Here is a 12,103-nt window from a genome sequence, read left to right as displayed (position 1 = left end):
TACATTTAATAAAAATATATGTTTATATGCTTTGAAGATGCCTGTATATTATGTGCTAACATTTAATTCCCACATGATAATCTGAAACTCGTGACTAATAAAACACTGACATTTCCGAAAGGCGGTGGGGGGAGGAGTGGGTGGTGGGAATACAAAATGTGTCGTATTACAGCAAGTCATGAAATAGTAACCAAAATTCCTCAAAAGCCTTTTTTAAGTGTGCCAGGTGAACTTTCCATTGTTGTCTTGCTCCATTTAACTCATCCAAACATCAGGTGGCCTGCTATAAAAGATGATGGAACATTTTCATTTCCATGCTCCATCCATCCAGTGTGCTACCAACTTTAAATGACAAGCTGAACTGAGTCATATGAGGTAGTCCGAAAATTGTAGAGTGGGCTAGAGTCCCCACCCACTACAGCCTTAGTTAAGGACAGGATGGAACCTTTTGCCAGTGCATGGGAATTGGGGGACAGACCACCACACACCAGTATTCAGGGCAAAGTATACGATGTAGCAATTTGATATCAAGAACACAAAGGAGGGGCGCCTGGGTGGCTCAGTGGGTTAAACCGCTGCCTTCGGCTCAGGTCATGATCTCAGGGTCCTGGGATCGAGCCCCGCATCGGGCTCTCTGCTCAGCAGGGAGCCTGCTTCCTCCTCTCTCTCTCTGCCTGCCTCTCTGCCTGCTTGTGATCTCTGTCAAATAAATAAATAAATAAATAATCTTAAAAAAAAAAAAAAAAGAACACAAAGGAGCAGATTCATATTACTTTTCTCTCTTTAGTCACAAAGAAATCAGCAAAACACTGAACACACACTCAAAATCAATGTTACATTTCATTATCATTTATATATCATTTACAGCTCTCGTTTAGAGAGAAAATAATATCCCTGAATATTCTGAACTGAGGAAGCATGGCAGGAGTAGTGTGATGTGATGTGCTAAGGACATAGCTTCAGAAGCACACAGATTTGTTCCGGAATCCCAAGTCCCAGTTCCTAGCTGTGTAAGTTTGGGCATATAATTTTATTTCTGAGATTTCCCCAGCATCCTCAATTTTAAAATGGAGATAAAGTCTATACCACAGAGTTACTGAGAGAATTAAATGAGATCATATAATCACTTAGCACGGTGCCTAATCTATGATAAATGCTCAAAAATGGTAGTGGCAACACTCATTTTAGTTCTTATCTTTGTTCCTGAAACCTCTGTAGCCTTAGGCAAGTCAATCCATCTTTTTATTTAGCCAGCTATAATTCTATATGGGAGTTCTCATACTACATAGAACACTGTAGAAAATTAAATGTTCATATTTGGCATCCAACTCATGAAATTTGGAGAAAAAATATCAGTTCATCTTGGTTGTAAATAAATGAAATAATTACCTGCACACATACCCTTCAGGTCAAGTAACCAAAAAGGTAAATAAATGCACTGTCCATTTTTTATTACTTGAATACCTGTATTTAGAAGCAATTCAAAGGATTAGGAATAAGGCTGCTGTTTCTGTTTGAAAGAACATCTATGAATGTTACAAAGACAAAAGGTAAAATTCGAGTCTTCATATTTCAATATCTTTTTCTTTATTGATTGATTGTTTATTTATTGTTCACATACAGTCCAAACCAGTGTTTCTGACCACCTTCAAATAGTGATTCAGGGATGAGTATCCTCCCATATTAGGGATCCACCATCTTTAACATGTGGCTTTCAAGGTTGACATGGAAAGGGAAAGAGCATAAACAATTACCAATGAGACTGGAAGTGACACACATCACATATCATTTATGTTCACATTCCATTGGCTAGGGCTTAATCAGATGGTCACCTCTGACCACAGGGGAGGCTGGGAAATGTGCATTAGCCATGTGCCTTGGAAAATGAAGAAATGGTTTTGGTGATTAGTTCATGTTTCAATGGCATAGTGATTGTAGATAATCCTTGTGAGTAACTCTCATGTTCATGATGATTTCTTGAAGAGAAATTTCCAAAAATTTCTCTAATGAGATTATTTCTCTTATGATTCCAGAGAATCATCTTAATATTTTATAAGTATTTTGAGCAGATGTCAATATCTTTTCAAGCACAGAATTCAAAGCAAATTCTAAGTAGTCAAAGTTGAATAAAGACAAAACTATACGTAATTCTAAGAAAGTATATTGCTCTAGGATTTTGTTTCTCTCCATTTTTATTTCAAGGTGAAAATGGTTGATTCTGAAGTCTGTCCATCAATGCTAACTACTGTCTCCCTTCCCCATTCTGGCACCCTGTCTGCATCAATTTGATGTCCTGTGTCAAAGAGCTGGAATATATAAATAGCATTCTAAGAATAAAAATATCTTCCAAGGAATAGAGAAAAAAATTTCATATTTAGTTTGATAATGCAAGGTACAATACCCAAAATACTTTTTTTAAATAGATACAAAATCAAATTCCTGCAGGGGCCAGATGAGTAACAAAAACAAGTGATGCCAGCTTTGTTTTGGATAATAAATGAAACCTGACATATACCTTCATTGTCAGAGAGAGAGAGATAGGGAGAGAAAGAGAGAGAGAGGTTAGAAAACTGGTAGAAAAAATTCGTTTGGACTAAAGAAAACTGATACCCGTTAGTAACAAGTAATTATGCTTTTAAGGAACATCAAACAAGTGGGTCAGCCTGGTGTATTAATGTAAAACTCAAATTTTAAATTTTGACAATGGATTTAAAATTCTGAAGAAACAAAAAAGAGTATGATGGGAGCCAATACTGCACTGCTCAATAGAATGTGGGGACTGAATTCTGCTTATGCACAACCTAGGCATTTAGTCATTCTCTTAAGGTCACAGTAAGAATAAAATTGGATTTAATTCAGTTTGTGACAGGTATGTTTCAAACATTTCAAAGATTCAATGAGTAGAATATCCGAGAGGTGTGGTTGTTGGTGGTGGATTTTAGTGTACAAGATAATACACAGTGATACAAATAAGACTCCCTACTAGATTCCCTACTAATAAGCAGGGAGTCTACAGCTATACATTTCTTTGTGCACATTAACTTGTTTTCCTTTCTCGTTTGTTTGAACTTGCCCTCTTAAGGGCAAACACTTTGTAGACTTTGTCTTCCTTTGGAATAATACACAAAATTCTCCCTGAGAGTACAGGGTACTCACATAGTTTGTAAGTGCAGAAAGGGTTATGTTGTAGTGAAAAAGCATTGCCTTTTGGACCAGACTTTATGGGTTGAATCCATGTAACTCAGTATATTAGTTTATAAAATGTTAGTGAGGTCATTAAAATGACCTCAGTTTCAGTTTCTCTATCTATAAAATGGGGTAATAATATCAATTTGATATTGTATAAATCAAAGGAGATAATGCATATAAAACTATTAACACACTAACACAAAATAGGTATTCAATAGATAGTTGTGATATTCCCTGTTAAGTTTGAAATAAAAATGTGAAATACAAATAATTTTTAAAGGAAAATTTAGAAAGAGAGCCTCACTGTTGGCAGGAATGAGCAGAGGCCAGTCACAGATGCCAGTCAGAGACTCCAGCTTATGGAGGCTCCAAGGGTATAAGTCACAGACATGTGTGGTCCTCAGGAAACCCACATGAGCTAATGGAAAAACCCGTCAGAAGCAACGTGGTCTCCTCTTTCTTTATGTGCCTCTTGGGATTTTACCAGGTTCAGGATTTCAGGACAAAACAGGGGCCGCTGATTTCTTTAGTGAATCATTTGGGTAAAATATGGTGAAAAGTCATATGCTAACATTTTTGTTTTCATGAATCAATCAAATTTGGTTAACTGCGGCTCTGTAAGGTTCTTTTAGCAGAATCAATTGGGTCACTGAGCCTATTAAGAGATTTTTTTTTTCCTTATTCTATGTTTCTTTCTTTTAGTCACTTGAAAGTAATAAATAAAAAATAAAATGAAATGAAACAAAACAAAACAAAAACACCTTATGCATAAGATAGGAATACCTAGCAAATTATGCAAAAACTGAAGGTTCTAGCACCCTTTGAAGCCGCTATGTGAATCTGAATGGGTGAGTCTCAGGACTTTCTGCAGAGCCTTCCCTTGAGTGGGTGACATGATGCCCTCCACTTTCTGTGGCTGCAAGGTGTCCATAAGCAAGTCTGCAAGTCTGAGGTACGGTATTGATGCTTGCCAGTAATTCTACCCTAACCTTGGTTAAAGCAATTATTTCCTCTGTGTCTTCCTTCTTAAGACTTCCTGATAAAAAGGACCTAGAGGATTAGCTTAAAGGTTGGTTGTCACTTAATTGCCAAAAAAAGCAAATGCAAGCATCGACTGCGGTCACATAGACAAGTGCACACCAGGAGGTCATATCCATTCCTCTCTGCCCTATACTGACCAGACCATGTCTGGATTATTGTTTTCCGTTCCCAGCATAAAAAATGTGAAGGGTAAAATGACGATTTTGCAAATATTTAAATATTTGGAAACTATAGTTCTTCTGTAAATATTCTAGAAACTTGAAACCACAGTGCTCTTCTCAAATAGGTGTGAGGAAAACAAAATCAGGCCTTGGTATGTGAATACAGCCAAAGGCCACCTAATGTTACTTTATTATTAAGAAATTACCATGGCCCTCAAGATTTTATGAGTATAAAGTTGATTTAAAAAACGCTACCACAGATGAAGATTTTTGGAGGCATGATTTGATTAACCTGGTCTGGATATGAATGAAAGTAGCGTTCAATAGGGCCAGAGGAGTTCTTATCAGAGCTGTCTGCACTCTCCCTCTTATCTTCCACCTCTCCTCTCCCTTGCCTCCTCAGCTCCCACAATCAGTCTTCTCTCCTTTCATGCCAAGGCAACTCCTCTCACTGAATTGCTCATTTCCGTGGAGTAGGTCAGCCCCTACCTCATTCCACTCTGTGGTATCTTTTCACAGTGTTGCCTTCCTCCCTGTTACACACACAATGAATGCCGTTACTGACTGACATCAACAGTCACCTCTAAGGAACAATGCCCCAACCCCTTCCACTTGTTGCTGCTCCAGCGATCTGCTCCCTGCTTGCATGTGTTCCTCAGTTCTGTGAAGGATGAGGCCCCCTGCTCTCAGGGGCTGAGACCCTATATACACACGTCTTCCCTTCCTCTTTTCCTTGCTCCTCCCTCATTCAGGATCCACCACTTCCACCAAGCTCACCTGCTATATGCCATTCCATCCAGCTGCCTTGTCCTCACCCTCCTGACCTCACTTCTATTTTGAGGGAGCTCCAGGGTCTCTGCCTGGTCCTTGGAGATGGCTACCTACACTGGCTTTCTCCCGCCAATCTCACTAATGTCTTCCTAGTCTGCTTCTCCACATTAGACTCTCGGTTTCATACTCTATTGTTTAAATGTGACCATGATTCATACTCTATTGCTTAAAGCCTTGTTATGATAAGAGGTCTCTGTCTGTTCCAGGTGTCGTCCAAATTCCATGTTTAACACAGTAGACTGGACAGTAAAATGCTTATTAAAACCACAGTTGTCTTTTACAGACAATTCTTTCTAAAAAAAAAAAAAAGAGAGAGAGAGAGAGAGAGAGAAAGAAAGAAAAATCATGCAGGGGTTAGAGGTATTCCTTGAGTTTAGGGTTGCTATCCTTAGATCCTACTTCTGGCTCTGCGGCTCAGCTGAATGTCTCCTATCACTGAATGTGAGCGTGGGAGCTGCCTCTTGCCTTTCCATGGCCATGTGAGCATAAAAATAGTTTTTTACACATGATCTCATTTAATCCCAGAACATCCCTGTGACAATATTGTTATCAGCACCTGTCTTATGCAGAAGAGGAAATGGAATTTTATAGAAGTCACTAACCTTCCCAGCGTGCATCATTTACAAGTGGAAGGGTCAGGATTTGAACAGCATGCCTTTGCTGTCACCATGGTGCTCCTCTGGTCTCTTGGTCTCACTCCTACAGAGAGTGGCTCTCTTGCATAGGGTTGCTGCTCCTTCCCACAGTCAGTCTATATCTTCTCCAGGTAGTGCTTGAATAACAGCTCTGCCCCTGAGTCCTTGAGCTGCCTTTGCAGGTCTTGGACTGACCATCCCCATTCCGTTCACACAGGCAAGATACAATTCAATTGACTAGGTTTCAGTTTACTAATTTGCAATCATTTTCCAGCCCTGCATTCCCTGAGATTACATGTGGGTCACCTTGGCAGGAGTTCTGGGAGCCCACAAACTCTTCAGTTACACATTTACAAGCACTCTCTTGGTTTATTTCTATTGTGGCCAGACCCATCCATTACATGGTGAGTTTCACGAGTGAATTTTCAGAGAGCAGCTCTGTTTTGGGAAGAGGGGCCTTCCTTTTTCTTTCTTCATTTCACCTAGAGTTTGACAGCTGAATAATACCTTTGATTGTTCTGTCTGCTATTTAATTCTATTTATTTTATGACATGGATGTATTTTTTTCTTAGAAATCTGTTTAACTTCTATAAATCAACTTTGTCTCTTACCTTTTATTTAAGCTTCTTTAAAAATAGGGGAAATAATAAACATGATGACTAACAATTTTTTGAGAACCAAATTCATGGCACATCTGCTCAGCGCACAAATTACTGCTAACTCAGCCAGTACTTCCCAACTCTCCAAAGATATTCTTTTTCCTTATTTTCTTTCTTCTTCTTCTTCTTTTTTTTTTTTTAAATAAAATAGGAACTTGAAGCCCAGAGAGGCTAAATGATGTAGACTGTATAGTTAGTAATGACATATCCAGGATTTGATCATCTCATTACATAATAAAATGTTACTTAGAGATAAATTACATTTTACATCCAGAAAATAAGACTGTTGCCAGAAGAAGCAGCTACAATTGTGAGCATTCTAAGTGTATTATGCATATTAGTTCATGATATTTTCTCTGAAAATCCATAAGGCAGATTTGCAAAGGCGATAGAACTATTTCCTCTCTTCCTCCTTCCCTCACCTCTTCCTCTTCTCTTCCTCCTTCTTATCCTTAATGAAGAAGAATCTACACTTTGAAAATAAAGTGCAGAAATGCTAGGATCTATCTCTAGTTAGCCAAGAGTATCCCCCAGACCTCAGAAGTCATGCCAGTAATGGTAGAAATGATACCTGGGGTCCATCCAAGCTATTTGCACTTGCCTAAGGGTTCCTGCAAGTTCTGAGAAGAAAGAGGTTATAACTGACGTCTTCCTGTGTGGCCCTGTTTTAACCCTAGTGAGTACTGCACATTCCTTCTCAGGTAGAGAGGATCATTTCCCCCACAGAGTCCGAGCATCCATTTCTGAACTGATCCCTTTGTGGTCTATGTAATACCTTAAGTCCCTTCAGCAATTTGGCCACATCTAGCAAAACAGAAAAATGGATAATTTAACAATTTTAAGCTGGGGTTCTATGCAATAGAAATAATTTCCAAAGTGGAAAGGGTATAAATCAAGACTCAAAAATGTTCATTGAACCTTTTTTTCTAATAGTGAAAAATCATTTACAAGGAAAATGTTTATCATAAAGGAATGGTAAAATAATTTGCAATACAATCATACTATGGATACTTTGCAGCCATTAAAATGGACAGTATGTACTTATTTTCATACTTATTTAATGAGGCCACATAAAAGCTCTCCAAGACATATTTTTGTGAAAAAAGTAAGTTGCAGAATATTATGTTTAATATTATCTCACATTTAGTAAATGTGGCATATGCATAGGAAGATGTAAAAATGCCCTACATGCCCATCTATTATCTCTAGGTGTCAGATTTTACGTATGGGGTACAAGTAATGATTCCAACCAGTGGTTAGGAAGGGGATTCTACTTTTTTACTTAAATATGTCTGAAATATTTGAATTTTTATAGTAAGGATATAATAGAATATATTTATTTTATTAAAATAAACTCTTAAAGTTAAAAAAAAAAGCAAGAGAAATATTCCTCTTATGTTTTGTTAAATATAGAAACCTAAATTGGGTGAATCAGAACTGAAAACTGTGAGCAAACATGCAGAGTAGATAAAAGAGGTAAGCAGCTCATGTAATTTGGATCTGAGTAAGAGCTACTGTTAGGTGAGTAATGCCATACACTTAGTGATAAGTAGGCAAATTAAAATAGAAGCCAAAGACTCATTGCATTTTTAAGTATAATTATAATATGTTGTTACACAATAATAGTACAAATCAAAATGTTATATAAAATGTACTATGTAAATGGAAATTCTTAATCTTTTTTTATCATTATGTTTAATTAGCTAACATATAGTACATCATTAGTTTTGATGTAGTGTTCAACAATTCATTAGTTGTGTATATTGCTCAGTGTTCATCATGATATGTGCCCTCCTAAATACTCATTACCTGGTTATAACATCCCCTTAGCCCCCTTCTTTCTGTAACCCTCAGTTTGTTTCTCAGAGTCCAGAGTCTCTCATGGTTTGTCTTCCACTCTGATTCCTTCCCATTCATTTTCCCCACCCTTCCCTTGTGTTCCTCTGCACTGTTCCTTTTGTTCCACATATGAGTCTTTAAAGGCAAGGGAAACAAAAGTAAAAATGAACTTTTGGGACTTCATCAAGATAAAAAGCTTCTGAACAGCAAAGGAAACAATCAACAAAACTAAGAGGCAACCCACAGAATGAGAAAAGATATTTACAAATGACATTATAGGTAAAGGGCTAGTATGCAAGATCTATAAAGAACTTACCAAACTCAACACTCAAAAAAACAAAAAACCCAGTCAAGAAATGGGCAGAAGATATAAACAAATACTTCTCTAAAGAAGACATACAGATGGCTAACAGACACATGAAAACCTGTTTATCTTTAGAAAACTCTTATTAATCTTGATATTTACTTCAAGTTCTATTTCTGATATTCAAAATTTTGTAACTACCCAAGTAATTTGATTCCACAGACAATTTAGACATAGTATATTTGTAAAGCTTGACAGAGAACTAATGTGATAAAAATCTCTATCTACATCTTTGTTTCTTAGAAGTAGTAAAAGGAGCATTTTATAGTTATGTTTTGTTTTCTAGAACCCACAAGTCTTAAATTCCTTATATTGAGTATTTTCCCAATAGATGTTAGGATGGTGTCATCACTGAATTGAAACAAACAAATAATTTTTAAAAAAATCCTAAATGTTATTTTTAGTAAAATATCAACTATTTTACTCCATCTAGAATTCTATAAAATAATGATGTGATATATTGGTTTTGAATAATCAACCTCTGATATAAGTTTTTCCCCATTTTTGTATTGTTTCTTTTTTTCTTGTTATGCAATACCTTCAATTATCTCCAGGATGATACACCATAAAACATTCTGTCTAAAAACAGTCCAGTATCTAGTCATGGGATACTTAGTGTAAACAAGCCAAAACCAAGTTGCCCCAGGACATACATTTTAAGTGGAAATGTAACAAATGAAACAGCAGACTATAACTAGCAAGTGATGGAGATATTTGGCCAGGGAGAGAGTATCTGGAGAAAGGAAACACCATGTATTCATTATCTCATTCATTCTCTCAGCAGTTAGTACATGAAGGACCTGCCATGTGGCATGCATACTTCTCTCTAACACAAGGTTCAGGTCCTGATTCTATTGCTGGATTCATGTGGAAATTCACTGAAGAGTTAGAATCTAGGTAAAACTTTCATAATTAAGGCCTGCTAGGAACAAAAGCACTTCCAAAACTTAACAGGGCTTGGAACTGCTCATAAGCAGATTCATGAATAATAAAATTCAACCAGCAGAGGTTATAACTAACCAACTCATTCACTAACTAAATAACTAACTAAATAAATAAATAAAAATGCAGATCCTTAGTATGTTCTGAGGTGATCCTTTCCTTTGTTTCAGGATTGAGGATTCCCGCCCCATCTTAGGACACTAACAAGGATGAAGCACCCTCACTGCAGCAAGTCTGGGAACCTCAGGAATCGAAGTCTGAAGAAAGATCTAAGAAATCAAAGAACAGCCTATGTGAGCAAACTCTAAACCCATTGGATGTATCCAGCATCTTCCTCCTAAGGGCAACTGTCTCAATAAATCTCATGTGAATGGCATGAAGGATCTTCATGAAGATCAGGGATAAGACATATATTTACCAAAGAGAAAAGTTGAAGGCAAGTGTATAAAATGATAGCCTTGGGGAGGGGTCATATGTGTGTCTCAGTTAGTGAAGTGTCTGACTCTTGATTTTGGCTCAGGTCATGATCTCAGGGTTGTGTAATTGAGCACTACATCTCATCGGGGCATGCTCTGTGGGGAGTCTGCTTGAGATTCTCTCCCTTTGCCCTTCCCCCTGCTTGTGCTCTCACTCTCAAAATAAATAATAAATAAATCTTGGGGGGAAAAAAAGATAAATTTTGGAGCAGAGGGGCCATTTCCAACTATGCTTTGATAGTCAGAAGGAAAATGAATGCACAGTGGGAAGTTTAGGCTAAACTTTGGGTAAATGTTTCTTGAGTGGTTATAAAAGATGGATAAGAGCTAACAATGAAATAAAGATCAGTTAATCCTGGAATGACCATAGCCTGACCTACGAAAAGTAAAAATATGTCTAATAGAAGTCATTCAATTGTTCATTCATGGATGTGACACCATTTATTAAATAATTTCTCTGTGGTAGAGAGGCAGAATCAATGGCTAAAGAGTAGTTTGAAGCTTCAGGATTCCATATCCAAAAAAAAAAAAATAACCTAAAAATAGCCTACATTTTTTTTTAAGAAACAGAATAATAGCTTCCCTTTTTTGGATGACCAGATGACCAGAATTTAAAGCTTACATCATTTTCTCTTCCAGTCTTATACCATATTACTTTATATAAGGGTGTATTAAGGAACAAGCGGCAAAGAACAAAGTTACTGAAAATCAAATAAAAATATCTTCACTTCCTTATGACTAAATTTTAAAAGATGTTTCACTGTTAAGCAATAGAGCTTTGTCTCAGTTCTGCTTGGTTGTCCTGCTGAAAGAAGTCCTCATTAGGACCACAGGCCACCACAAAGAGGCACACTTCGAAAGAGCTCCCAGCCTCCTCCAACTTGCTGCCAGAACCAGCCTTTGGATCTGTGTACATAGATGACAGTTTCCCACCCTACAGAACCCCATATCCTATACTGTCTGTCTCTAGCCTAGAGCTATCCGCAGTGTCCTTTGCTATTCTTCACAGTCTATCAGTCTGAAGTAATGGGATCAGAAAACACCCAACTGGCAGGATTTCTATATGTTGAACCATCAGATTGAAGACAAGTTCCTTTGCAAACAATCATTGACTGTAAAACTGTTACTCATTTCAAGTTTTCTCATTTTATTTCCTTTTTCTTACTGTTTAGTTCTTTGGCTGGATCCGAACCCTCTGGAGATGTCAGCTCAGTAGTATACTTGATTTCCAATGCCTACCTGACACTTCCTTTACTCTAAGAAGTCACACTTTTTGTGTTCATCAAGTTCTTCTTTCCCCTCCATCTTCTGAGCTGACTCACTTTCCCTCTCACCCACCCCATAATCATTTTCCTCATTTACTTGGTCTTATTGAAATCTATAGCACAAATTTATTCAGTTACAGAGGTTAATTAAAACAGAATAAACTATTGTCAATTGCCAGAGGCTGAGAGGATGGCTAAGCTTCTCCTGAGCAGCCTGATTCAGCACAAAGAAACCCAGAGGCTACCATGATGTGATTGTAGAAGCCCCGGGAGAGGTCTCTCTGGCATCCTCACCCACTGTCATAACTCAGAATCTCAACTCGGTGGCTCCTTCCATGGAGTCACCAAGAAAATCCTGGGATTCAGCAGAATCCTACTCTGCCCCCTTAGTCACATGACCTTAACTAAGCCACTTACCATGCCAGATCCTCAGTTTCCTTTTCTGGGGAAAAGAGACGATAAGCCCTATCTCAAGGGTGGTGGGATGATGCTATGAGGTGTAGTATATAAAATGCCAAGAACACTTTAGTATATGATAGGTGATATTTTTTAGTGACAATACTACCTAGGAGTTGTAATATATCAAACTACTATCTGCTAGATGCTCTACTAGCCCAAATCAGTTTTCTGATCAATTTTACTAAGAGCATATGGTTTCACTTATTTGTAGAACATAAGGAATACCATGGGGGACATAAGGA

General features: G+C 37.5%; 1 protein-coding gene across 2 annotated transcripts in view; it reads right to left on the bottom strand.

Annotated features, from left to right (window-relative positions):
- CNTNAP5 (contactin associated protein family member 5) overlaps positions 1-12,103 on the bottom strand; it is an 825,683-nt gene that overhangs the window by 142,126 nt on the left and 671,454 nt on the right. The window lies entirely within an intron of this gene.

Source organism: Mustela erminea, chromosome 8 (assembly GCF_009829155.1).
Source record: "Mustela erminea isolate mMusErm1 chromosome 8, mMusErm1.Pri, whole genome shotgun sequence".
Taxonomy (NCBI): Eukaryota; Metazoa; Chordata; class Mammalia; order Carnivora; family Mustelidae; genus Mustela; species Mustela erminea.
This window is presented reverse-complemented; position numbering and strand designations above follow the sequence as displayed.